Genomic DNA, 25365 nt, shown 5'->3' with positions numbered 1-25365 from the left:
ATAACTGATTCACTTTGTTGTAAAGCAGAAACTAACACACCATTGTAAAGCAATTATACTCCAATAAAGATGTTTAAAAAAATAAAATAAAATAAAATAAACTTTATATGGTCCAGTCTCTGACTGACCTGCAGGTAATAGAGTCCCAGAGGGCAAGGAGAGGAGTCCATATCACACTTCTCAAAATGAGGTCTAAATAGGCCCACGGGACAGCAATGGGCTGGGTGTGAGCCAGTTAGGGTGCTGAAAGCCACAGGATAAATGCCGTACTCCTTCCAGAAACATGGACTTTACTTGGTAGCAATAATTTAAAACATTAATTTTCATTTTTAAAAGGGATGTCACCAAATCAGATGTGCTAGTTACATGATTTTTAAAGAATAGAACAGAGACTTGAGACAAATTTTATGATTTTACCTTTTGAAGGCTGCATTCCTAAATACCTCCTTTCTTTCCCCAGGATAAAGTCAGGATTTCCTGACCTCAGAGTCTTTAGGAGAACAGGTTGAAAATTACCTGATCAGATACACATGAAAACTGAGAAATAAAGACATTTTCCAATTCACTGTACAATAATCTGTTTTTAAGTGAACTCTAATTGAACAAAATATACTCTGATACTGACAGACTAAAACATGCTATCTTCCTGCCTCTAAATTTAGTTAATATTATATTGAATTAGGTAGAAAGAGGGGAAATCTATCGTCAATATTGGCCTCTGTGCAAATGGTCACATTTAGTAAGAGCTGTGATATTTGAGAGATAAAAGAAAAACTAAAGATCACTTGGTCCAAGTTTACATCTTTCAAATAGAGGTAAAAGTGAGGTGAGGGACTTCCCTGGTGGTCCCGTGGTTAAGACTTCCCACTTCTACCACAGGGGGCGCGGGTTCCATCCTTGGTTGGGGAACTAATATCCAACATGCCGCTAGGCACGGCCAAAACGTAAAAAAAAAAAAAAAAAAAGGGAAGTGAAATGACATGATTCAAGTTATGGTACATTCTATAGCTACTGGTTAACTCAGACCTAAAATCCAGGCCTGCTTCTTCTTTCATTCTCTTTTCTAATGTTTCACGAATTGAATTCTTGTAATCTGGTTAATTGAAAGTGCTATGCATCCAAAGCTGCATGCCTTATTCCCTCTTTTGCGGGGGTGGGGGGGCAATCTTTGGCCTCCAAACAGCAAATCAAGCAGCCAGGAAAAATAACTACTGTGTGTTGGCAGCAGAGGGGTATCTATGTGACCCCTCACTAATGCAAACAACTCTAGTGGATAGAGCAGGAATAAGAAGAGAATGGTTACCCTAGCATATGATAGTTATCAATCTTTAATGAGAGAAAATTGTGGAAGTGAAACTGAAACTGGGAGAATCAGAAGAAAGCTTCCTCCTCTGTCAATTCTTGATCTAGTTTTGCCCTGGCTTCAGTCTCTATCTATTAAAGCAGTGACTTAATCTGTATATACGTTAATTTGCACATTGTAAAATAAAGCACATAGACTAGATATTACACTTGAATTTAATCAAAAGCCCAAGAAGCAATGATTGTATGACAAACTCTATGTTACCTTCTATTTCGTAACATCTATAATGCTATGATCATAATAGCTTCTTATTTCTCTAAACATTTTGATGTTTTAACACTGTCCTATTATTTAGGGATTTTAAAAAAGGACTGGACTGCACAATTATCTAACATACTCCAAAAAAATAAATATAAAACATGACTAAAAAACATGGATGGAATCATCAGAACCTCACTGGCCACCTAATGGCCACTGCAAAAATGGAAACAGATAGTCTCAAAGAATCAGATATGTTCTCAGTGTTAACCACTCCTAAGAGGCCATGCTCCAAAGAAAAGTTTGTCTAATAACAATTTAAGATATTGGCATAATAAAAGAAAACATTTGAAAACCAAAGCACTCACTACGTAAAGTGAAACATCTGTAGTTGTGAATTACAAGTGTGTTGAGAGTTGTCAGGAAAAATATTTGGGGATGGATATTTTTGCCAGTATATTTTTCACACCATGTAAGTGATAACATTTTCTGCTTATGTGTATATGATGTTTTGGCCAAAGGTTACAGGTCCTACTTTATTTTTACAAAGTAGGACCTACTTTTATCATAACCAACAAGAGCAGGCAAAACATAATTTTCTGATTGGAAAACTGTTCATCTTTGGTTGGAGAAGGATCAACATGTTCCAGAGTCATCACTCTATCCTCTATGACCAGTTTAGCTAACATTTAATTTTGGGGTTCTTTAGTTGTGACAGATAGAGCCAGAAATACCAATATTCCCATGATTTATATTCATTCACCTAATAGCCTCCTTCTCAACCAGGTTTAATTCCAGACATCTAATCATTTAATTTATGAACCCACAACCAAAAAATATGATTAATTAAATGAATACATACTGAGTTCCTGCACTGTTCTAGGTTCTGTGTATGCTTAGTACTAGAATACAATAACAAAGACATCAGTCCCTGTCTTCCTGTTGTTTCAAGACTGGCAATCACTCTGTTTTACCAGCTTGATCTCTTTCTACCCTAGTAACCTGGACAACATGAGTGGTGAGGCTTGTTCTCCTCATTTCTTCAAAGACTTAGAGTAGAAGCAGGCCTGAGAAAGAATACCACCTGTTCTTACTTGTTCCTCTGGTTTTTAATCGTTCCAGTATAAGAAGAAAGAGACCAAAAAAGAGACCTCCTCCCTTAAAACCCAAAGCAAAGATGGCCTACACCACCTCCTACCTTTACCTTGTCTTATTCTCCTAATGTTAGGGGGGCATCGCAAGCAGGAAGTAACTCTATTCCTATGCTACCCCTTTATCCTCATGAGCTGGAAACCAGTAGAGGAAAAGAAGTGACCATAAGGAAGAATAGTTTCTATATCTTACATTTGTCCTATCATATTCTGTATATTGCGTTTGCCAAAGGGTTCGTTCGTTTTTTTCCATAAGATGTCTCTAGTAGCACTTGGTTGTCTTTAACTTCATTCAAAACAATTTTGTTAGATTGTATTGTGACAGCTGTCATACCAGTGTGCATTAAAAAAAAAAAACCTTATCAAAATTGATGAATTTTCGTGTAGCCATTTTAATATTGAAGATGGAAGAAAAAAAGCAACATTTTCAGCATATTATGCTTTATTATTTCAAGAAAGGTTTTAAGATATTGGCATAATAAAAGAAAACATTTGAAAACCAAAGCACTCACTACGTAAAGTGAAACATCTGTAGTTGTGAATTACAAGTGTGTTGAGAGTTGTCAGGAAAAATATTTGGGGATGGATATTTTTGCCAGTATATTTTTCACACCATGTAAGTGATAACATTTTCTGCTTATGTGTATATGATGTTTTGGCCAAAGGTTACAGGTCCTACTTTATTTTTACAAAGTAGGACCTACTTTTATCATAACCAACAAGAGCAGGCAAAACATAATTTTCTGATTGGAAAACTGTTCATCTTTGGTTGGAGAAGGATCAACATGTTCCAGAGTCATCACTCTATCCTCTATGACCAGTTTAGCTAACATTTAATTTTGGGGTTCTTTAGTTGTGACAGATAGAGCCAGAAATACCAATATTCCCATGATTTATATTCATTCACCTAATAGCCTCCTTCTCAACCAGGTTTAATTCCAGACATCTAATCATTTAATTTATGAACCCACAACCAAAAAATATGATTAATTAAATGAATACATACTGAGTTCCTGCACTGTTCTAGGTTCTGTGTATGCTTAGTACTAGAATACAATAACAAAGACATCAGTCCCTGTCTTCCTGTTGTTTCAAGACTGGCAATCACTCTGTTTTACCAGCTTGATCTCTTTCTACCCTAGTAACCTGGACAACATGAGTGGTGAGGCTTGTTCTCCTCATTTCTTCAAAGACTTAGAGTAGAAGCAGGCCTGAGAAAGAATACCACCTGTTCTTACTTGTTCCTCTGGTTTTTAATCGTTCCAGTATAAGAAGAAAGAGACCAAAAAAGAGACCTCCTCCCTTAAAACCCAAAGCAAAGATGGCCTACACCACCTCCTACCTTTACCTTGTCTTATTCTCCTAATGTTAGGGGGGCATCGCAAGCAGGAAGTAACTCTATTCCTATGCTACCCCTTTATCCTCATGAGCTGGAAACCAGTAGAGGAAAAGAAGTGACCATAAGGAAGAATAGTTTCTATATCTTACATTTGTCCTATCATATTCTGTATATTGCGTTTGCCAAAGGGTTCGTTCGTTTTTTTCCATAAGATGTCTCTAGTAGCACTTGGTTGTCTTTCACTTCATTCAAAACAATTTTGTTAGATTGTATTGTGACAGCTGTCATACCAGTGTGCATTAAAAAAAAAACCTTATCAAAATTGATGAATTTTCGTGTAGCCATTTTAATATTGAAGATGGAAGAAAAAAAGCAACATTTTCAGCATATTATGCTTTATTATTTCAAGAAAGGTAAAAAAGCAACTGAAACACAAAAAAAAGATTTGTGCAGTGTAAGGAGAAGGTGCTGTGACTGATCGAACGTGTCAAAACTGGTTTGCGTAATTTTGTGCTGGAGATTTCTTGCTGGACGATGCTCCACAGTCGGGTAGACCAATTGAAGTGGATAGCAATCCACTTCGAGACATTAATTAAGAATAATCAACATTATACCACACGAGAGATAGCCGACATACTCAAAATATCCAAATCAAGCATTGGAAATCATTTTCACCAGCTTGGTTATGTTCATCACTTTGATGTTGGGTTCCACATAAGTTAAGCAGAAAAAAAAACCTTCTTGACTGTATTTCCGCATGCAATTCTCTACTGAAACATAACAAAAATGTTGCATTTTTAAAACAAATTGTGATGGGAAATGAAAAGTGGATACTGTACAATAATGTGGGATGGAAGAGATCGTGGGGCAAGCGAAATGAACTACAACCAACCACACCAAAGGCTGGTCTTCATCCAAAGAAGGTGATGTTGTATATATGGTGGGATTGGAAGGGAGTCCTCTATTATGAGCTCCTTCTGGAAACCCAATTGATTAATTCCAACAAGTACTGCTTCTAATTAGACCAACTGAAAGCAGCACTCAACGAAAGTGTCTGGAATTAGTCAACAGAAAACATATAATCTTGCACCAGGATAACACAAGACCACATGTTTCTTTGATGACCAGGTAAAAACTGTTACAGCTTGGCTGGGAAGTTCTAATTCATCCGCCATATTCACCAGACATGCACCTTCAGATTTCCATTCATTTCGGTCTTTATGAAATTCTCTTAATGGGAAAAATTTCAATTCCCTGGAAGACTGTAAAAGGCACCCGGAACAGCTCTTTGCTCAAAAAGATAAAAAGTTTTGGGAAGATGGAATTATGAAGTTGCTGGAAAAATGGCAGAAGGTAGTGGAACAAAATGGTGAATATGTTGCTCAATAAAGTTCTTGGTGAAAATGAAAAATGTGTCTTTTATTTTTACTTAAAAACCGAAGAACTTCTCGGCCAACCCAATAATTTTGTTTCTTCCACCAAACTTTGCCCACTATTGTGAATTTCTTTCGTTTGCTCCGGGTGCATGTCATGTCCCAGCAGAGAAGGAGAGAGGAAAGTGGGAGAAGGAAGAGGTTCAGGAGGAGCAGTGACCAGTCAGAGGACCCTGGAGCCTCCCTCCAGGCTAAAGGCTAGTCCATGTGGACCATAGCATGTAGCATGCTCTGGAGGTAGCCTGAAAAACCATGGAGCCAGCTTAAGGAAAGACTCCAGGAAAGCAATGAAGATGATTTTCTTCCCATTGTATTCTAGACAGCATATTATTCACACTGTTGCTGGCGCCAAAGGATAAATTATGCTGTCTGAATATTCTCGACAGAACAGAAGCGATAATAGCAAACTGAGTTATACAACATTCTGAAAAAAATGCAATAAGGCATGTAGTGGACCAAATCAACTCCAAAGTTAAACTTGAGAAAAACGCCTCTGCTCTCAGTTGTGTGTTTGCATGGTATAACTTATTTTCTTTTCTGGAATAAAGTCAACGTGAGAGCAGCTATGACATCACTGATCGCCTACATCACAGTAAGCTCCATCACCCAGACAATTTGTATTCAGTAATATGGTTTAAGGAGGGATTCAAATAAACTATGGCAGGAAACATGTTTGGCTGATAAATTCATCATGATCACTGCCTTCTTAATATTTGTTGAACAAAGGAATAGTTATACTGTTGAGATACTTTGTCAACTAAATAGTGTACAGCTATGGATCAGTAGTCATTTAGAGAAATAAATAAGGTTCTCCCATTGAGATTCTCAGTTTTCTTCACTTTAAAGCAAAATATGGTTAATAGGAAAATTGATCAAGATACTCTCATTAATTCTAAGTTGTCTACATTTTTTATTATTACTTGAATTTGCATTCTAGTTGTTACATTATAAAGAAGGTTTGTTATGCTTATGTGTGTTTGTGTGTTTATGAAAATGACACTAAACCCTCATTGAAATAAGATCTTCTATTCATTTTACAAATAGGCAGTGTTCAGTGCTTCATATTCATGCCAGCCTCAAAATTTTTAATAGTTATTCTCAAGAAATAAAATAACATAAAAACCTGAAACAGAGTGAAAAGCCATACTTCATGGGCATCAACTTCTGACGCTTTGAAGCTGCTTTCCTCTCTAATAGGATCACATTGATAGGATGCAGCAGCTGCTTTGGGGAGCAGGTTATAAAAACTCGGAGAACCGTTAGGAGTTAGAAGAAAAGAAACAATAAGAAGAGAGAAGTTGTTTAGTGAATTCATTTTCAGTGCACATTTCCCTGTCTGTTCTTCAAGTAGGTTTTTGCTTAGGAAAATAGAATAACCCTATAGGATTTCATGGAGAGCAATTTAGCACAGGTTTAGAACAGCTCACAGTGACTCATAAAAAGGTGCTCCACTTTCAGGCATGTTGTGATTTGATACTAGAAATTGGTAGAAATTTTGAAAAAAGATATATAGTTGGAAGCATGTCTGAGAGGGGAACGGTAGGATGAATAATAAACAACAAAGGAAATGGTAACTTCATGTATCAAACTCAACGGCGCATTTGAAAGTTCTCTTGGACCAGCACCTCAGATGCACCATATCCCTAAAATGAATATTATCTCCCCTGAAAAACTGCTTCCTCTCATGAATGACTTATCTCACTAAACCAAACTCACTATCTTGCCCGTTGCCTAGCCCAGAAACTTAGAGGTTATCCTCAGCCACACACTCTTACCGCCTACACCCAAGCAATCACCAAATCTTATAGAAAACAAAACATTGCCGGAGTCGTTAGATTCTGCCCAATTGCCTCTCTTCCTACCACCTTGATCTAAGTAAAATCATGACCTCTCTTCCAGATTCTTGCAATAATTACCTAACTAGTTTCCCTTTCTCTGTTCTTGCTCCCTTCCACTAATCCAATTCTCCACATTAAAGCCAGGGTGATCTTTTTGAAATGCAAATTTGATCCTGTCCGTGACCTGCTTAAAACCCAATTTTTTTGAATAAAATAAAATCTTCCTATTAGGTCCTTCTTAAGGTCACACCTTCTTCCCTAGATACATCTTTCAGCACCACTCCCACACTTAATCCTGTACTCCATCCACACTGCAAGGCTTCCAGTGCAGTCTTTTAATGTACTGTGGGCTTTATTTCACTGCTGACAATTGACAGGATTCAATCTGTATCTCTGATTTAACAGTTTGTCGTTTAAAATATTTTTTATATCCTGTCAGAACCTGTTTGATTGGGTGGAAGGACCCTGATGTAGGCATGGTGAAAAAACTCTTTTCTGTCATAAAGTCTATGCTACTTTGCATAAACTTCACATGTAATTTACATGTGAGTCAGTAGCCTCTTTGGACCAGTGTCACTGTGGGATTATTAAATTCAAAGAATTACAGAGTATGAATCAAAAATAAATGTAATTCCCATCTTTGCTTTCTTCCCTCAGAGGACACTGACAGGAGACTCAATAGACGAACACTAATTCTATCGATTTTCTCTCTTCCATCACCAAAAACCTACAATCACGTTTAGTATTCTCTTGCTTCCAGAGACCCACTCACTTTAAGCTCTGCACTGTGTCAGTAAACCTGGCCTCTCTGGGCTTCTTTTAGTTTCACTTGCCTCACCCATTGTCCTGATTCTCTAAAAATTCATTCCCCAGGATTTGATGGGGCAAATGTGTAATGGAAGTAGGGAAATTGTGAAGATGCATACATTAAGGGCTTTTCTCCATTGCACATTCATAGTTTTGCCTCTGATACACAACATCTCAGTGGCACAATCGCAGCGATTCCCATGAGGTTGCATCAAGGGGCAGTCTAAAATTACAATGGAGCAAGAGGGAACTGATTGAAATTTCAGCTTGCTAAGAAACATGGATAACAAAATGGAAGAAGGAGTTGACAAATACAAAAGAATGGCACCCAGTTGAAAGGAGATTATAAATGAGATTCAAGCTCTGAATGAGCAGAGTCCTGCCTTAATGCTAAGGGGAACACAAAGCATTTTTTATTACAAAACTTTTTTTCCCCTTCCCTCAGCTTAAAAATGTGCTTGACTATTGCATTGTAGCAGATATGATAGATAGACTAACTAAATATCCATTTCAGCATCCTTCTTGTATGTCTTCCTGTGCTGTGTAAGCTGGGAAACTGAAATCTACATTCCCTAGATGCCCTTGCAGCTAAGTTTCAGGATGTGATTTAGGTTCTGCCAATCAGACACTTTCACTGCTGCTTGAAAGTGGAAGAGAAAATAAGTATACATTTTATAGTATTAATTTTTAGAGCCTAATCTGGGCTTCATTTTATGTTCCCAGTCTCAGTTATACGTCTTCATTTGTTCCCATTCTTATTTATACTATTTTTCACTTATGTATTTTTATACCATCTTAAGAACTTTCTAGAGAAACCAATATTGAGCCTATACTTATGTAGAATTTTGAACATCTTTTTGTTCAATGACATTAAAATGCTATCTCATAGATTACAAAGATTTGTAAAATCTTGTCTAGTCTAAGGCTTAAAAAAGTATCTTGTTCTAATCTATAACTATCTAGTTATTGGAGATGTTGAATATTTTTATGTTTTTAGCTATTTATAAATCTTCATTGGAAAATTACAATTCCTGGCCTTTGCTCATTTATCTATTAGAAATTTATGTTTATATTTTGAAAGCATATTGTCATTATTTGGAGGACATTATCTATTGCTTTGTTTACTACATATATCTGCCCAACTTATTTTTCCATGTTTAATAGTGTCTGTTTTTTAAACTAGTATTCAAAGGAGTTTGTAACCAGGGAAATAGGGAGGGCATATCATTAAACACTACAATGAAAAGACATAAAGCAAAACAGCTCAACACTTTATATGATATTTATAATGTTTCTTCATTGAAAGATGGAATGAACATTGAAAAGGGTACAAGCCTAAAACAGATGAGAAAGAAAACTTAAAACATGCGTCTAGTAATTTCAAATGAATACAAATTTCCTGAATCAGGTATTACAACTGTTATTAGTATATGCTTTCAGTACTGTGAAGGAAAAGAGAAGCAACAATAGACTAAAAATGAGAAAATACTGCTCCCAATCCCGAGAAGGAGAAAAAGGTAGTATGTGAAAAACTATACAGTGAGTTTGATATGTCCTAAAACAATCTTAGCTTTGAAAACTAAATAGATGATTTGTGAATATTTAAGTAGAGTGACCTATAAGAACCATGACAGTTCTGAATTAGCATATTTCTTTTCCACTCAGATAACAAACTAGCAGATAAGGAAATTCCACCTTGTTGGGTTTTGACTGAATATTTGGCAAGTCTCTCATAGATCATTGCTGTCAGGAAGAATAAGTATGGACTGCTGTGAAAATTTGTAGTTGGCTGAACAATATTTCCCTTTAGAACTTTGATCATTTAGTTGAGAGAACTTTCTTAAAGTAGTGATCATCAAACTTTTTTGTTTGGAACATAGAAAGGAATATAAAAAACAATTTGGAGTATTCATCTATATTTATTCACATATAAATTATTCATATATTTCAATGCTAAAATTATGTTGCATATAAAATCTATGCAATGGTGAAATTGACAAGAATGATGTAAAGACTGAGCAAATTAACATTTGATTCATGAACGAACATGCAAAAATTGTATTAACCAAAATATATATTATTAATAATGTTCTGAATGCTTCCTTTCTAAATGTCTTGTTATTTGTGATGCTTTCACTTAACTATTAATATCCCAAGGCACAACATACATTTATTGCTGTGTTTGTTCTCAACAACTGAGGATATAAAACTGTATTTGAAATAATCTCGATAATTACAAAATTGGGGGCTAACTTCTTGTCAAACTGCTAAGAGTCTCATGATGTGTGTAATGTGCCTGATTGTAAGGTTATAGTAGAAGAGGAGTATCAGCTCTGCCTTTTCTTCTTCTTTGCTTACCTTTGCAAAATAATACGTTTTTCCTTTTGGAGTATTTTAGCAGAAATCTTTTAAGCTACTTATACATTTAAATAACAAAGAAATCAATTACAACACACAAACTGCAGTATGTGGCAATATACTAAGTATGAATCAACTTTTTAGGCTGTCTTCACCAAAACCTCTATGTTAGGTTATGTCTCATTCTTTCTGACATCAAAATTTAGTTGGATTGTGAGTCAATTAATATTATAACTACTTGTAAAAATTAATATTGTCTAATTGTTTAGATAAAAAATATATAAGTAAAAGTCATTTAATATTATCTTCTCCATCCCAATGGCTCAAATCATCTTGTAAAATCCTTGGGATGAGAGTGCCTCACTTTACAGACCATCATTTTTTATATTAATGGCTTAGCTAAAGACATATGAAGCATGATTATTAAATTTTCAGATGACACCAAATAGGAGGAACGATTAACATGCTAGATGAGGCCTTAATTAAATCCAAGCACAATCTCTCTCAAGAATGCGAATAGAAATGGGAGGGTACGGTTCAAATTTGCCAGTGACTGGTAGTTCAATCTTCATGGCATGGCATATGGCTAAAGAGAAGATAAATCTCAGAAAGAGATTCATCTGGGATGTTAGATGACAGGTCAAATAGGTAAATACCTAGAATGATAGACATTTTTATTGATATTGAGATACCGAGCACCTAGGAGGAGGATACTACTGTAACGTGTGTTTAAAGAGATCTCGTTTGTTTCACTCTACAAGGAGGAGCCATTCACATTGGTTTTGCACATCTAAGCAGATTTACTTATGATTATTATGAGCCTTATGATGCAATCAAGTTGCTTTGAGATCTATCAGGTTTTACCTCCATACATGCACCTCCTTCCTCTAAGTATAACTTTTCTTGATTTCTTTCTAAAGACCTACATAGTAATTAAAAGACCTGAAGTTGTTTATGCTGAAAAATAAGTGTGAGAAAATACAAAATAGTCTTAAAATATATGAAAGACTGTTGAGCAGAAAAGAGATTATGCACAAGTTGGAAATTTCCAGAGGGTAGAACTAAAATCAATGAGTGGAAATTATTCTTTAAGGAAACATAAGAAAAAATGTTTTTATAACGTTTATCAAGCTAGCCTCTAAAATAGTGCTCTGTCCTGTAAGGTGAGATTAAGTGTTTATGCAGAAAGAATGGCCACTCAGTTATAGCATTTTTATGATGATTTACTCCACAGTGTGTGGAATGAATTTACTCATCTTTAAGAAATTTTCTTGCTATAAGATTCTGTGATTCTACAAACCAATTTATACTTATGAACAGTTTCATTTAGTCTTTGTTTGGTCTTCTGGAAGTTCTCTTTGACTTGTTGTAGGTTTAAAAGATAACAGAAAAAGAATTTTCAAGTTCTATTACCATATTCACTAATTAAATCTTTTATTTAATACCATGTAAACAATTTAAAGCAAAAATTTTATTTTGCTGGTTCAAATACTACATTCTCCTTGCCAACTGAATAAACCCACATGAATCTATTTATCTTTTTTGCGGGGGGAGGGATGTTCAAGTGATAAAACATAAGTGAAATAAATAATGTGAAAAAAATATTTGTAGAGTTGTTTGTTTGATATTAAATAAACTTTAGGAACAAGAGTCAGAAATAACTTAATTTTTTATCTAAAAGCACAACTAGTACCAAAAGTAAGTTTTTTACACTTATATAATTGTGTGTCTATCTCACTATGTATCTCTATTAATGTGGAAACAAAATTCAATAAATTTCACTCAAAACATCCTTACTGTTGGTAATTTATTAAAATACCATTGTAGAATATTTTTCCTAAAGTTATATAATTATATTCTAAGGAAATGAAATCAGAAAGCTATAAAGAATTTTGAAAGAAAAGGTATGTTTTCTTGAATAGATATTTTAGCCAGATTGTTTTTCTCTCCTGTATCTAATTCTTTTATAGTATGTTTTATGTCTTAACAAGGCAGAATTTGAACATTAGTAAGTTCCACACATGACTTAAAAAAGAGTATTAGTAAATATTTGCTGATAGCAAGGAACATACTGGATACTTCTCAATGAAATTTTATGTTTCTATTCACATGTGCAGTAAAACTACATTATCAGCATAAACAATATTTTTTTTAACCTAATGGGAATTAAGATTTGCTACATGAAAAATAGTTAAGATCTCCATTTCATCTCCTGGATTCTGATAGATTGAATTTTCCTTAGTATTAAGAAAACACTGCTCCCATTAAAAGAAAACAAAAAGCATCTTTTAACAAAGACATCCTAAACCCTGAAAAGAGCACATTATTAAGCATAAAGTTTCTTGCACTTTGGCAATCTACAATGTGTACATTAAATTTATAATTGTTGAAGAAGAGGCTTAACATTTGGTTGTTATCATTTTTTTTCCTTCTGAGATTAATCCCTGGGTAATCTGAGGAAGACTTTACCTTAGCCAAATTCTCCAGAATCTGCTTTCTTCAACTCATGAAATAACCTTTAAATGGTAATTAAGTGTATATATAGTTCAGTGCCCTCCAGTAATTCTACTTTTCTGCTAAATATAGGAAAGTAGCTTAACCCATCAAGAGATCATCATTAGAATCAACTGTTTATAATATCATTGAAATATTAAAGTTGTGGTATATTCACTCCTATTCACTCTATAGTAAGGAGCAAAATTCCTCAGTAGCAAAGCGGTGTTATTGTTTTATGGTGCTGTTTGCTTGGTTACTGTCAGGTTTTCTGTCTCCTACTGAAATAGCTATACTGAATGTTTGACCCCAAAGCTTTCTCACTGGTCGATTTTTTTTCAAATTGGAAAAATTCGAACTCTATAATTAAATTTAACAGATTCCCATTGGCAATTTCTATTTAATCACAGTAACAACTTTCATCTTCACTTTTTATTTTTCAGGTCATTAATGATCAAATTCATTAATATACTTTGGCAGTCATTAATTTGTCAGTCCATAGTACTTTGCTAAATAACTTGCTTCGTTATTAGTAAGTTTTGTCTTACATAAGAAAAGTCTATTTTGACTTTAATAATAATAATAATAGTAATAGTTTGTCCACATTTATCTTAAGGAAAATGAAGTAAATAGATTTAGGAAGGCTGACAAAAAAAACCACAAAAAACAAAAAATGAAGAAACAGAACAACAGTCACCAAAAAAAACCCCCAAACCCCCAACAAATTCTCTTCCCCCCAAAAAAAGCTTCACATTCAGATTAAAATTTTAAAAATCTTGATACTAAGTTCAGTGATACTTTAAATTCTCATTAATTTCTTGGAAACTTTTTTTAATGGAAATATAAAGTTATTTGTGGAAAGATATATAAATAAATTTAAGGTTAAAAATTACAGCCAGTTCATGCAGTGCTTTTGCTAGAGACAGTATTACCTCTCTCCTCAAGATGAAAGAAAAGAATGTCAAGATCTGAAGAGTTAAACTGTTTTTCTTACAAATACAGAGGAATTGTTGCCTTTAAGGCTGCAGCTGACCCTGGAATTTTTAGTAAGCCCTAATCAATCATAACTCTTGAAAGCAACTATTAGGAAAGGCATACTGTGTGACATGAACTTTCCAAAAACTAGCACTGACAGCAGCTCTCTCTAAGGGCCTCATTTTCATCCTCTTTTCTTAAAAAAAAAATTAAAAAAAAGAGAGAGAAACAATGTGCATTCTTCCAAGTTCCTATTAAATAATTTGAATATATAGAATCAATATTTTATAAATAAGAATATTTGTGAACTGATTTAACACATGCAAAACAGACACAAATAAAGGCAGGCGAGCATCCACAGATTAAAAATAATTAGCATGACTCTTTCTTTTAAGGAAATCTACCCAGACTAATTTTCGCTTGTAATGTATGTCAATAAATGAAGATTTACAGAATCATATATATTAGAGTTCACTGATAAAGGATCAATTTAAAGCTGATTTTGATTAGGATGGGTACAAAGGATGCTTATGCATTTTTAATTTCTATTTATTGATCAAGGAAGATAATCATACTACTTACATAAAATATAGAGAATGAAGATGGTTCAGCACAGGCATTGATACGTGATAATAAATCATCAGCTGTAAAGGAAAGAAAACAGAATTCTAGCAGGCCATCCTTATACATAAACAAATGGCTTAGTAAAATTGCCTGTAAATAATAAATCTCAAAAACTGGAGAGACATTTTTCTTTTGGTAATTGTATTAAGGGAATCGATAGTTTGTTTTGTGAATTCCTTTCTTTTTTCTTCCATCTCTCTTTATTCTGCCTGTTCACATATACAACTGGGTCAGGAAGCAAATGAGACAGATTATTTTTGAAAGGAATTAGACTGTGTCATCCCCAAATATGCCATTTTGGCATAAGGATTATTTTGAGCTAAAGGCAACTGAGAAACAGCAGATGCCTGTCCTCCCCCTTTCTGACTAAAAGCAGAGAATACATTTCCCTATTGAAAAGGTGATATAAATTTCCAGTTGTAAAGGTGTCCCCCTTTCCCATACCAGGAATAGGAGAATGACTCTGGAGAGAACTCTGATTACCCAGAACAACTTGAGTCTGTATAACAAACCTTACTAAACAACCCTATCTACCATACATTTGCTATTGACATTCCCACAGCTGCCTCTAGGAGCCCAAACTCCCCTTTCCTTTGTCTAGTCACTTTTCCACAATTTATTGCTTTTTGTTAAAATGGTATATAAGTCCCCAAATCTAACTGCTTCTTTGGATTTTCATTTCTTTGCTGTGATGCTCCCATGAACAAAACAATGTTAATAAATTTTGTATGTCTTTTCTTCTGTTTATCTGTCTTTTGTCAGTTTAATTTGCAGGGCCCAGGTAAAAAACCTAAGAGGGTAGAGGGAAATTTTTTTTTCCTCCCCTACACTATCATTGTTTATCTAAGGGGTGACATGATATTAATGTCCTGAGAAGATTAGAACATGGTCAGTTTTCTATGTTTTAAAAAAAATCTATTATACTATAGGTTAAGTGAAAGAGCTTTTTGTAGTTTAGATTTAGAAATTTTAATGTAAAGGATATGTTGATTCATAGATCCATTAAATTATTTCCTTCATTGTTCTCTAACAACAAAAATAATTCTCAATTACTTATGGTTACCGTGCGGGAAGGGTGGAGGGAAGGGATAGTTAGGGAGTTTGGGATTGACATGTACACACTGCTATATTTAAAAAGGATAACCAACAAGGACCTACTGTATAGCACAGGGAACTCTGCTGAATGTTATGTGGCAGGCTGGATGGGAGGGGAGTCTGGAGGAGAATGGATACATGTATATATATGGCTGAATCGCTTTGCTGTGCACCTGAAACTATCACAACATTGTTAATCCAATATAAAATCAAAAGTTAAAAAAATTAATAATGCCAGGAAAGAAAAATTCTCAATTAGTATCGAGTATAATTAATATAAATGAAAATCAAAGCCTAAGTTTGTTTGACATATCTCCAAATGTTTGTCTCTCTGTTGACTCTGTATTGCATCACTTTTCAAATAAAATGTTGAACAAAAGATGACTATATAATAGAACCTCAAAGATTAATTTTTACGTAAATAACTAGGTGTTTGTAGGAAATTAGTATTATTTTCATAGTAATGTATCTATATAATATGTTATGTTTTATTTATGTATATATATCAATGTATGCCAGTAATATATAGGTTTATATTTGAATAATAAATAATTCAACACAAACATATGTACTAGATATTATATGTTATATATATTTGTGGATGAATATGTATTTATAGTACATGATATTCGATATATATATATTATTGATTCCTGTCTGTTGGTGTTTTAGTCATCATGCAAAATAAGCAGAAGCAACTAGATAGATAACAAATAAATTGAAGTTGAAAAAAATGATTTGGCAGGGTTTTAATCTGAAGAGTTTAAAATACCACCATTCTGTGAAATTTTAAACAGAAAGAGAAAACATAAGACAATTAAATTGGGGAGTAGAAGAGAGAGGGAAGTTCTACATCACTAGATACAAAATTATGAAAATCAAATATTTGCATCAATGAAAAGAAAAACAAGCTCTAATTCTACAGGAATTTTCTTCCTATGAAATAACTGTTCTGATAGTATTTTAGCAATCATGTTTAAACAATAATAATTATCCTGCCCTATTTCATCTTCTAAGATGCTTTCTAAAGTCATTTCTACATTTTTAAGATTTCTAGTCACCTATTTTGACATATGGCTATAGTTAAGACTAAAGTGTTTTGCATCTCAGTGGGGAATTATTAGGATCTAAAGTTCTACAGGGAGGATTGCATAGATGTATCCTGATTTCACTGGACTTGGAGTTCTCATAATACATGATATAACCTATTCTCTTGGAAATGGTACACAGGTTATGACACATTCCTAAGTCCTAAAAGTCACTTCAGTTTTTGATTTTCACTTTTTGGTTTTTGGGTTTTTTTGGCCACACGCATGTCTTGCGGGATCTTAGTTCCCAATCAGGTATCAAACCCTGGCCCCCTGTGGTGAAACCCCAGAATCCTAACCACTGGACCACCAGGGAATTCCCCAGCGTTTTTTATAATTGCATTTTTCCCAATCTTTGCCTCAATTTCAAAATTCATATTTGCTATCCCAGAATGTCTTTTCTTACGGAGGTTCACTTTCTTTATAGGAAAGTTGTACACAATGAAGATATCATCTCTTTTACATTTGATGAATTAATTCTAATTTGTCTTCAATTTTTATTGGGTTAATAGCTGAGTAATAGTTTATGAGACTATCAAAACAAATATTACATCAAACTCTTTTTCATCATTATAGTTTAAATTATAGTAGCATTGAAGCCCCAGAATCTAATATGAATATAAAATCAAAATCTATTCTTGACGCTTTGTATCAGTACAAGAAGGCACAATGTGGCTATCTCCAAGAAGCAATTTTTTAAGATTATCTTTGAAATATATATTTTTAAAGAATCTATAATTAGTGACTCCAAGCCTGCTTAGAGATTTTTCCAAACTTTTTTACTCTAGCTCAGTCTCCTCTTGAAGTCCAACCATTTTAGGAAAGGTAAGTCCCCCCACTCCCCATAGGGAGGGTTCCAACTCAAAATTTTTCTGTAGAGAAGAGGCAGCTAAATATATGGCTTTCTTGGGCTGTGCATACTGTCAAGCAATTGACATATCAGCATGTCAACAAAGGAAACAAATAAGTAGAATAATTGTTCATTTCAAAATAACATTTGCTTGGTCTGAAATAGAAAACCTTTATAAGCATCGTGACTTATTCCTTGGCTTTATATTTTTCAACATACTAAGAAAAAAGGAGAAATAATATTTTTAAGTCTCAAAATGCAGTTGCACGTATTGATAATTAGGAAGGGAAAGTATTGTCATAGACAGGATTCAACAGGACCCCAGGAGACAGGAGACCAGGGTTCTCATGAACTCTGGCTCATTTTGCTCTATGCTTCAGGCCAGTCACAGCTCCCTCAAGGCTGAGTTTACCTGTGAAATCAAGGGCTTCATCTGTATGATCTCTAAGTGTGTCTCTCTCACTCTGATCTGTCCATGATTGTTGTACTGAAAGGGTTTCCACTAAAAACAGTCAGACTTGCTTGGATCTGAATTGATGTTAGTAGTTGTAACTCCAGTTTTGTTTTGTTTTTTTGCGGTATGTATGCGGGCCTCTCACTGTTGTGGCCTCTCCCGTTGTGGAGCACAGGCTCCGGACGCACAGGCTCAGCGGCCATGGCTCACGGGCCTAGCCGCTCCGCGGCATGTGGGATCTTCCCGGACCGGGGCACGAACCCGTGTCCCCTGCATCGGCAGGCGGACTCTCAACCACTGCGCCACCAGGGAAGCCGTAACTCCAGTTTTTATACTGTGGGGCAACCAAACTACTTGGGGTATCTTTCTGCTTTTCTTTTTTTTCTGAAACACAATAGTAGTCTCTCACTTATATTACAGTTTTCCTTGCACTCACCAAAACTAATTGTTAACCAGATAAATCCTTCCCATTACACAAAGTGTAAAAGTTGACCATTTTAAGTGAGACTCACAGATGGTCAATGTTTGTCAGAACATCTTACTGTGGTAAAACAAATAATTTTTCTCCAAATACTGATGTGAGTAAATTTTGTGTTAAATGAGTATTATAGAAAAAAGCATTCTATTTTTAGAAATATAGTCTATTTTTCAAAAAATCTGCAAGCAAAAGTCCAACAGCTATTGCTTATCTGGAGTAACTAATTATAAAGATATAACATAGACCTTTTTTAAAAAAATAGACACCATACAAAAACTACAAGGCTTTTAAAGCAACTATAATAACATTTTTTTTTAAATAAAGGAATGATATAAAGCCATTTGCAGCAAAAAAAAAAGAGTAAAGCAGTTCCTTCACAACATAAAAACAAGAAACAAAACAAAATGAAACAAAAAAACTACAAGATTTTGCCTATTTTACGTATTATTATATTTTTCCACTAATGCTATATTCTTATGCTGATGTTTCCTTTGACTCTTCCTTGTCTAATAATAATGCTAGAGCCTAATTCCTTTTCTTTTCTTTTATTAGTAAAACTTATGCAATTACATAAGGATAGTTTGCCCTGGATATACTAAAATTTGACAAATAGGATTCAAATGGATTTTTCCTATATGAACAGAGAAATCCTCACATACAAAGAAAGAGCAACATAAGATTTCTTCAGCAAAGATCAACTCAGTTCAAGATAATCATACCAATATGTTACAAATTGAATACTCTTCCTGCTTCAGTGAAAAAAATACCCACAAAATACATAAAGGCTTCAGTGCTGATGACATTTTGGTTTAAATTATTTTCTTTTGTAGACCATGTGTGTTCCTTCTCTTGACAGACTACAGATCCCATGAAGGCAATTATGTCTTTAGATTTGCCTTCTTTAGGGTCAATGATATAATTATAAGAGTTTGCACAGCTAAGTTGATAGGTGGTACATTTGTTTAATTGTTTACCACTTGATTTTGAGCCAGCCTTAGCAGAACAAAAGACTAAGATGAATGTAAAGTCAGATCCATCATAATTTATGGTTGGCTGGATTTTCTGCAGCCAAATCATCTGGCAGAGCCATGCCTTGGTGACCCAGTTCTTGGCATATGCCTTGGTCATATTACCCAGTCATAACAAACAAAGCTTACCATTCCATGGAAATCTCAATGTTTGCAATATGCACAACTGAAATTTTCTAATAACAATATTGTGCATAAATCTCAGGAATATTATTAAATTATGTAAAATCAAATATCAAGTATATGTGATGTTATTTCTGAATTAACGGGTAATACATAGAGGGTATATGTGAATAAAGACTTTCTTTTAAAAAGGTATTAGAGACTATAGCAAGCAATGTTGATTTCCTTTTCTTTTTCTTTTTTTAAATCTTCTTTGGCTGACTCATTCATAAAACTTGTTAGATTTCTCCCCTCTTTCTAAGACTCTTTAAATATATAAACATTTATTGAACTTCTGTTTGGGGCCCAGATCCATGGTAGATGTTAAGATGTTAAGGTGCTATAATAATAAACTGACAGATGACTATACTGCCATTCTGCCAGGGGCAAGGACTGTGTCATAGCCTCAGTCCCTAGCACACAGTTGATCAATACATATTTTTTGTATTACATATTTAATACATATTAATATATAATATAATACATATTTTTGTATTATCTATCTATCTATTATCTATCTATCTATCATCTACCTGTCTATAGTAGATAAATAAATCATTGATGAATGAATGAATACCTTCAATGCAGTTTGTCAGTTTCAAATGGTCATAAAGTGAATGATTTTCTCCTGGGATGTAAACACAACTTTAAGGATAAAATAAGCAGCTACAATGATGGTTAGCTACAAGAGTACTTAAATTAGATTATTTCGATTGCTTGATAAAATCCAATACTTTAAAATTAGTAAAAGGGGCTCACAAATAAAGAGGCATGTGAAATCTTGAGGTTAATGTAAAATATTATTAAACTTGAAGCTTTTTTAAAAGTCTGATTACGATTTGAAAACAGGAGGTCTTTGGGGATGATTTTGCAGATGCATGCATATTTCAGGCTTGTAAAGAATTGTATATTGTTCATAATGGAGGATTTGGATTATTGCCTTGTGGTTTATAGAAATTGTCTTATTAATAAAGGATAGTAATGACAGGTTTCCATTAAGAATTTCTTTTTAAACTGTCAACACTCTAAAAAAATAGCTACCTCAGTCATTTATTTAGTTCATTTTATGTATTTGGATTATATAGAAACATGCAAGCAGGTCTTCAGAGCTAATGAAAGGAGACATGTGCCACATAAAGCTAGATCAGTAGAGGTCTGCATTATTTTAGAGGAAGAAAATTGAACAAACATATTCAAATATTGTTCCTTTTCACCCTTGCCTGATTATTATTTTTTTGGATCTCATCCCCAAAGCATGTGAAAAGTGTAAGCACCTAGCACTGACATTAAGGGAAATGAGAATCCATTGGAAATTACAACCTAAACAGGAAGAAAAAATGCTCATCTTTCCTGTAAGTTGTTTTTTCCTGCACAAAGTTTTCCTCCTTGAAATGTCTTATGCCACACAACATCCACATCCATCACAAGTGGTCCTGAGTTTCTGCATTCCTCATAGGCACTCTGTGGATATTTTTGGTTATGGTTCCCTTCAGGGCACTCCAACTTTTGCTCTCTTCTCGCTGTCTATAATCTAAGCCCAGATCTTCTTTCAGCAGAATGACGAGAATTTCATGAGCCTTCCTTCCTATCAACATGAATTTCCTATAATCAATTTCAAATCTCAGCTAGAGAGAGCCATGCTAGCCACTTGATTTCTCAATTGTAACTTTTCCTAAAATGTTTATTGATGTATAATATATACACAAAAGTGCACAAATCATAACTATGCAGTTCTTTATATTTTCATAAAGTGAACACACTTTGGTATGCACTCCATACACAGAAATAAAACAAGAGTAGCTATGCTATTATCAGTTTTCCCCACCTACACTTTTATCCTTTCAGGTGGGTGTATTGGTGTCCAATTGTCCTGCTTTTAATTTATATTCTCCTGATGGCTCATGAGATCAAGTACCATTTCTTATGTTTTGTGCCCTCTTCCTCTAAGTATATCTAACCCTCTTGCCTATTTCTTATCGAATGGTCTAACTATAAAATATTTAGTGTTCTTTTATATATTCTGGATAAGAGAGCTTTATCATTTACATTTACAAATACCTCTTCCTGATCTGTTGCTTGCTTTTTCATTTATTTCATGATGTTTTTTGATGAACAGGTCTTAATTTAGTCATTTTTTTCCCTTTCTGGTTCATGCTTTTTGTTTAGAAAAATTTTGCCTACTCAAAAATTTAAATATAAACAGTATATTCTTTTCTATTTTCTACATTACCAATAATGCCATCCGAATATGATGATTGTTTTATTCTTCCTTTCAAATTCTTTTGACTTCTTTTTCACTGTCTTCCTGTATGTTAAATAGAAGTAGTGACAGTTGATAGGCTTGCCTTATTGTTGATCTCAGAGTAAAAGTTTTCAATATTAAGTGTGAAGTTTGCTAAAAGCGTCTTTGTAAAAACTCATTATTATGTAAAAGATGTTCCTTTTTGTTGCTTGTTTACTAAGAGTTTTTATTCTAAATGGTTGTTAAATTGTATCAAATGATATTCATTCATACGTTGAAATATTGAAATAAATGTGATTTTTCTCCTTTTGAGTGAATTACATTATTGAATTGTAAATCTCAATCTACTCTTGCTCTCCTGGATTAAAACCCACTGATGTGGGTTTTTTCTAATTTGCTTTTGAGAAAGATTGCTTGATGAGAACTGTGGAGACTCTTGATGGTGTTATCTTCCGCCAGAGAGGGTTTCGCTTATTCACTAATAGGCAACAGATCACTTTAATGCATTTAAGGACAGAGGAGGGTCAAGCATGGGTTTGAGTTTTTGTGAAACTTGGTTTATTTTGGATTGTCGTCTCTCCCAAAGTGTGGTTCTGTAGTTCCCCAGAGCAGAGCAAACCTCTCCAACAGCATCTCCGGGAAAGTGACAGATCCCAGAGAAAAAACATTGGTGTGTTCAGACAGCCTCTTAAAAGATTCATATGTGTAAAATGTAGCATAAAAATAGCAGAGAAATAGGGGTCCTAAGGATGTCTTTTCTCATTCGTAATTGTTTTAAAGAATATGTGTATTCTTGGAAGGTTTGTAATCTCTCTAGGTTTGCAATTATTAAGGTTACCCATATGTTTCTCTGTAGTAAATGGTAGAAGGAAACCCTTCAAAAATTGGGGGAAAAAAGCTTCATTTGCAGGTAGTTTGGGGAAACAAGGATGGGGAAGGTGCCAGTCAGTATGCATGGGAGGTGTATACATCAGGGGCCTAGGGGTTGCTTCCAGGAAGGGGAAAGTTCTGACCTGGGCTCAGAAGGGCCTGGGACTCAGCATGCCTCCAGATTTGGGACTAGTTCTCACGACACAATCCTCACCAATAAAGCCACACATTTAAAATGTAGGGTGACATCTCCTCCTGAGAGATTTGCAGTAACAACGTTCTTACATCAATTTAGATATAGTCAAGATAATTCTGAATGCAATAAATTTTGTTAATTTAAATTACACAGGAAGGTAAATCTACCCTAGATAACATATTATGTTTAATATAAATTTATTTTTGTTAGAATCAGTCTAGCATAATGTGTCTAGGTTTCTAATAAATTGATTGACATATTTTAGGGACTTTTTTCTCACCATAATATCTTCTAATTTTATAGTCAATCTATTTTTAGAGGATAATTTGTCAGGTTATGGAATTTTCAAGGCTATTTTTCTCTTAGTTTTAATACTTACTACTTTAGGACCCTTGCTAGTGGGATCACAGGAAGTAGAAAAAGTGAAAGTTTGGACTATGTATCCTGGGAAAGATGTATGGAATTTCCTCTATGGGGTTTTATTAATTACTGTAAGAAATTCTGTTAGGTGGAAATGCTTCCTCTATTGGCATCTGCAACTTTACTTTCTACCTGTCTACTTTGTAGTCTCCTGCAAGGAGATGTCAGTCACCTATTAAATGCATTTGTCTCCTCAGGAATCTAGCACCTTCCTTGGCTGATGCTTTTAATATCTTCATACCTTTGCTCTGAGGGCAGCCTCTTGTCACTATATGACAACAGATACCTTTTTTCCAAAATTATGCATTTATCTCAAAGTTCGTATTTCTGAATCAAAATTTATTTACGCCTTAAACTTGTATATCTGTGTCTATCTTCTATCTATCTATCTATCATCTATCTATCTATCTATCAATTATCATCTGTCAGTCACCTATCCATCTAACCATCTATGATTTGTCATATCTCTTTTCTCCCTTTCCCAACTGTTAACACCTAAGTTTAAAACTCATTACCTGTCAAGTGGGTTTTTCTCAACTGCCTTACTGTCTGCTTTCAGCCTAGACCCAACTATAATCCATCCTCCAAGCTGCTCCTAGAATGACCTTTTTGAACATTCAAATCTGACCATATTATTAGATATTTTAAAATCCTGCAGTGACTCCCTGCACCTTTCCGGACAATACTGAAATGCCATTGCTCAACACAGAGTACCATTCATCAGTTAGTGATTCCTTATTTTATGCCACTTATTTGTTTGGAAGCTCAAAGAAGTCCTCTCTCCTCCACCCTGACTTCATTAAATAATACCTACTCATTTCCTGCAACGCAGTACAAGTTTCCATGGTCACCTATCTGGATTTTGAAGTCTGTCCTCAGTACAGTTTATAGAAAACTCTAATAGAGCAATTACCACACTTTATTATAAACAAGTATTTCTCTTATTCTCAAATTAAGCCTTAACAACTTTGAGGACAGTTTTTGACATTGTAACCCAAGGAAATAGCACTAATACCTAGCATATAATTGATGCCCAATAAACTTGTGTTGCAATCATAGATGAATGAATTAATGTTTGAATATTATATATTTTACACATGCAAAAATAATAAATTTATAATTCATAAGTATATAGAGAAGAGAAAATGTCTTTCAATCCAGAGTACTCACAACTATAAAACATAAAGAATTGACAAATCAAAGAGAACAGTTTACCTAATACAACCACAATGTGATGAGTGATGAATAAAGGATATTTCCTTTGAAATGCTATAATTGTACAATAAATACACACATGGTAATAAAATTTAATGTAAGTTTTCTTATTTTAATAACACAAATGCCAGCTTTTTAAACAGGGATTTGGTAGAGTTGCTTTTATATGATTTCTTTAAATTTGCCTCTTATGTTAGGTCTGTTAATTGATTCAATAAGTTTTGCAAATCAAAAATAGCCAATGAGAAGTTGAGTTGTCAATTGCCTCTTAATTATAGTGATTTGGAAAAGTCTGGAAGATGACCCTGAGGGCACTTGGAAACACAGACTTTCTTTACTGCATTGCTGCGGTTTTGTTAATGTGGCTTGTGGTTATTTAGTTAATTAGGAAGAACAGTTTATATAAACAACAGGCTTTCTGAACAAAATATTTCCCGTAACTCTAAAGGCAAGGATTTATTGCTCTTGTTTTTAAAGTCAAAACTGTACATGAGGGCTTCCCTGGTGGCGCAGTGGTTGAGAGTCCGCCTGCCGATGCAGGGGACACGGGTTCGTGCCCCGGTCCGGGAAGATCCCACATGCCACGGAGCGACTGGGCCCGGGAGCCATGGCCGCTGAGCCTGCGCATCCGGAGGCTGTGCTCCGCAACGGGAGAGGCCACAACAATGAGAGGCCCGCGTACCGCAAA

The sequence above is a fragment of the Physeter macrocephalus genome, chromosome 10, assembly GCF_002837175.3.
Source record: "Physeter macrocephalus isolate SW-GA chromosome 10, ASM283717v5, whole genome shotgun sequence".
NCBI classification, from domain to species: Eukaryota; Metazoa; Chordata; class Mammalia; order Artiodactyla; family Physeteridae; genus Physeter; species Physeter macrocephalus.
This window is presented reverse-complemented; position numbering follows the sequence as displayed.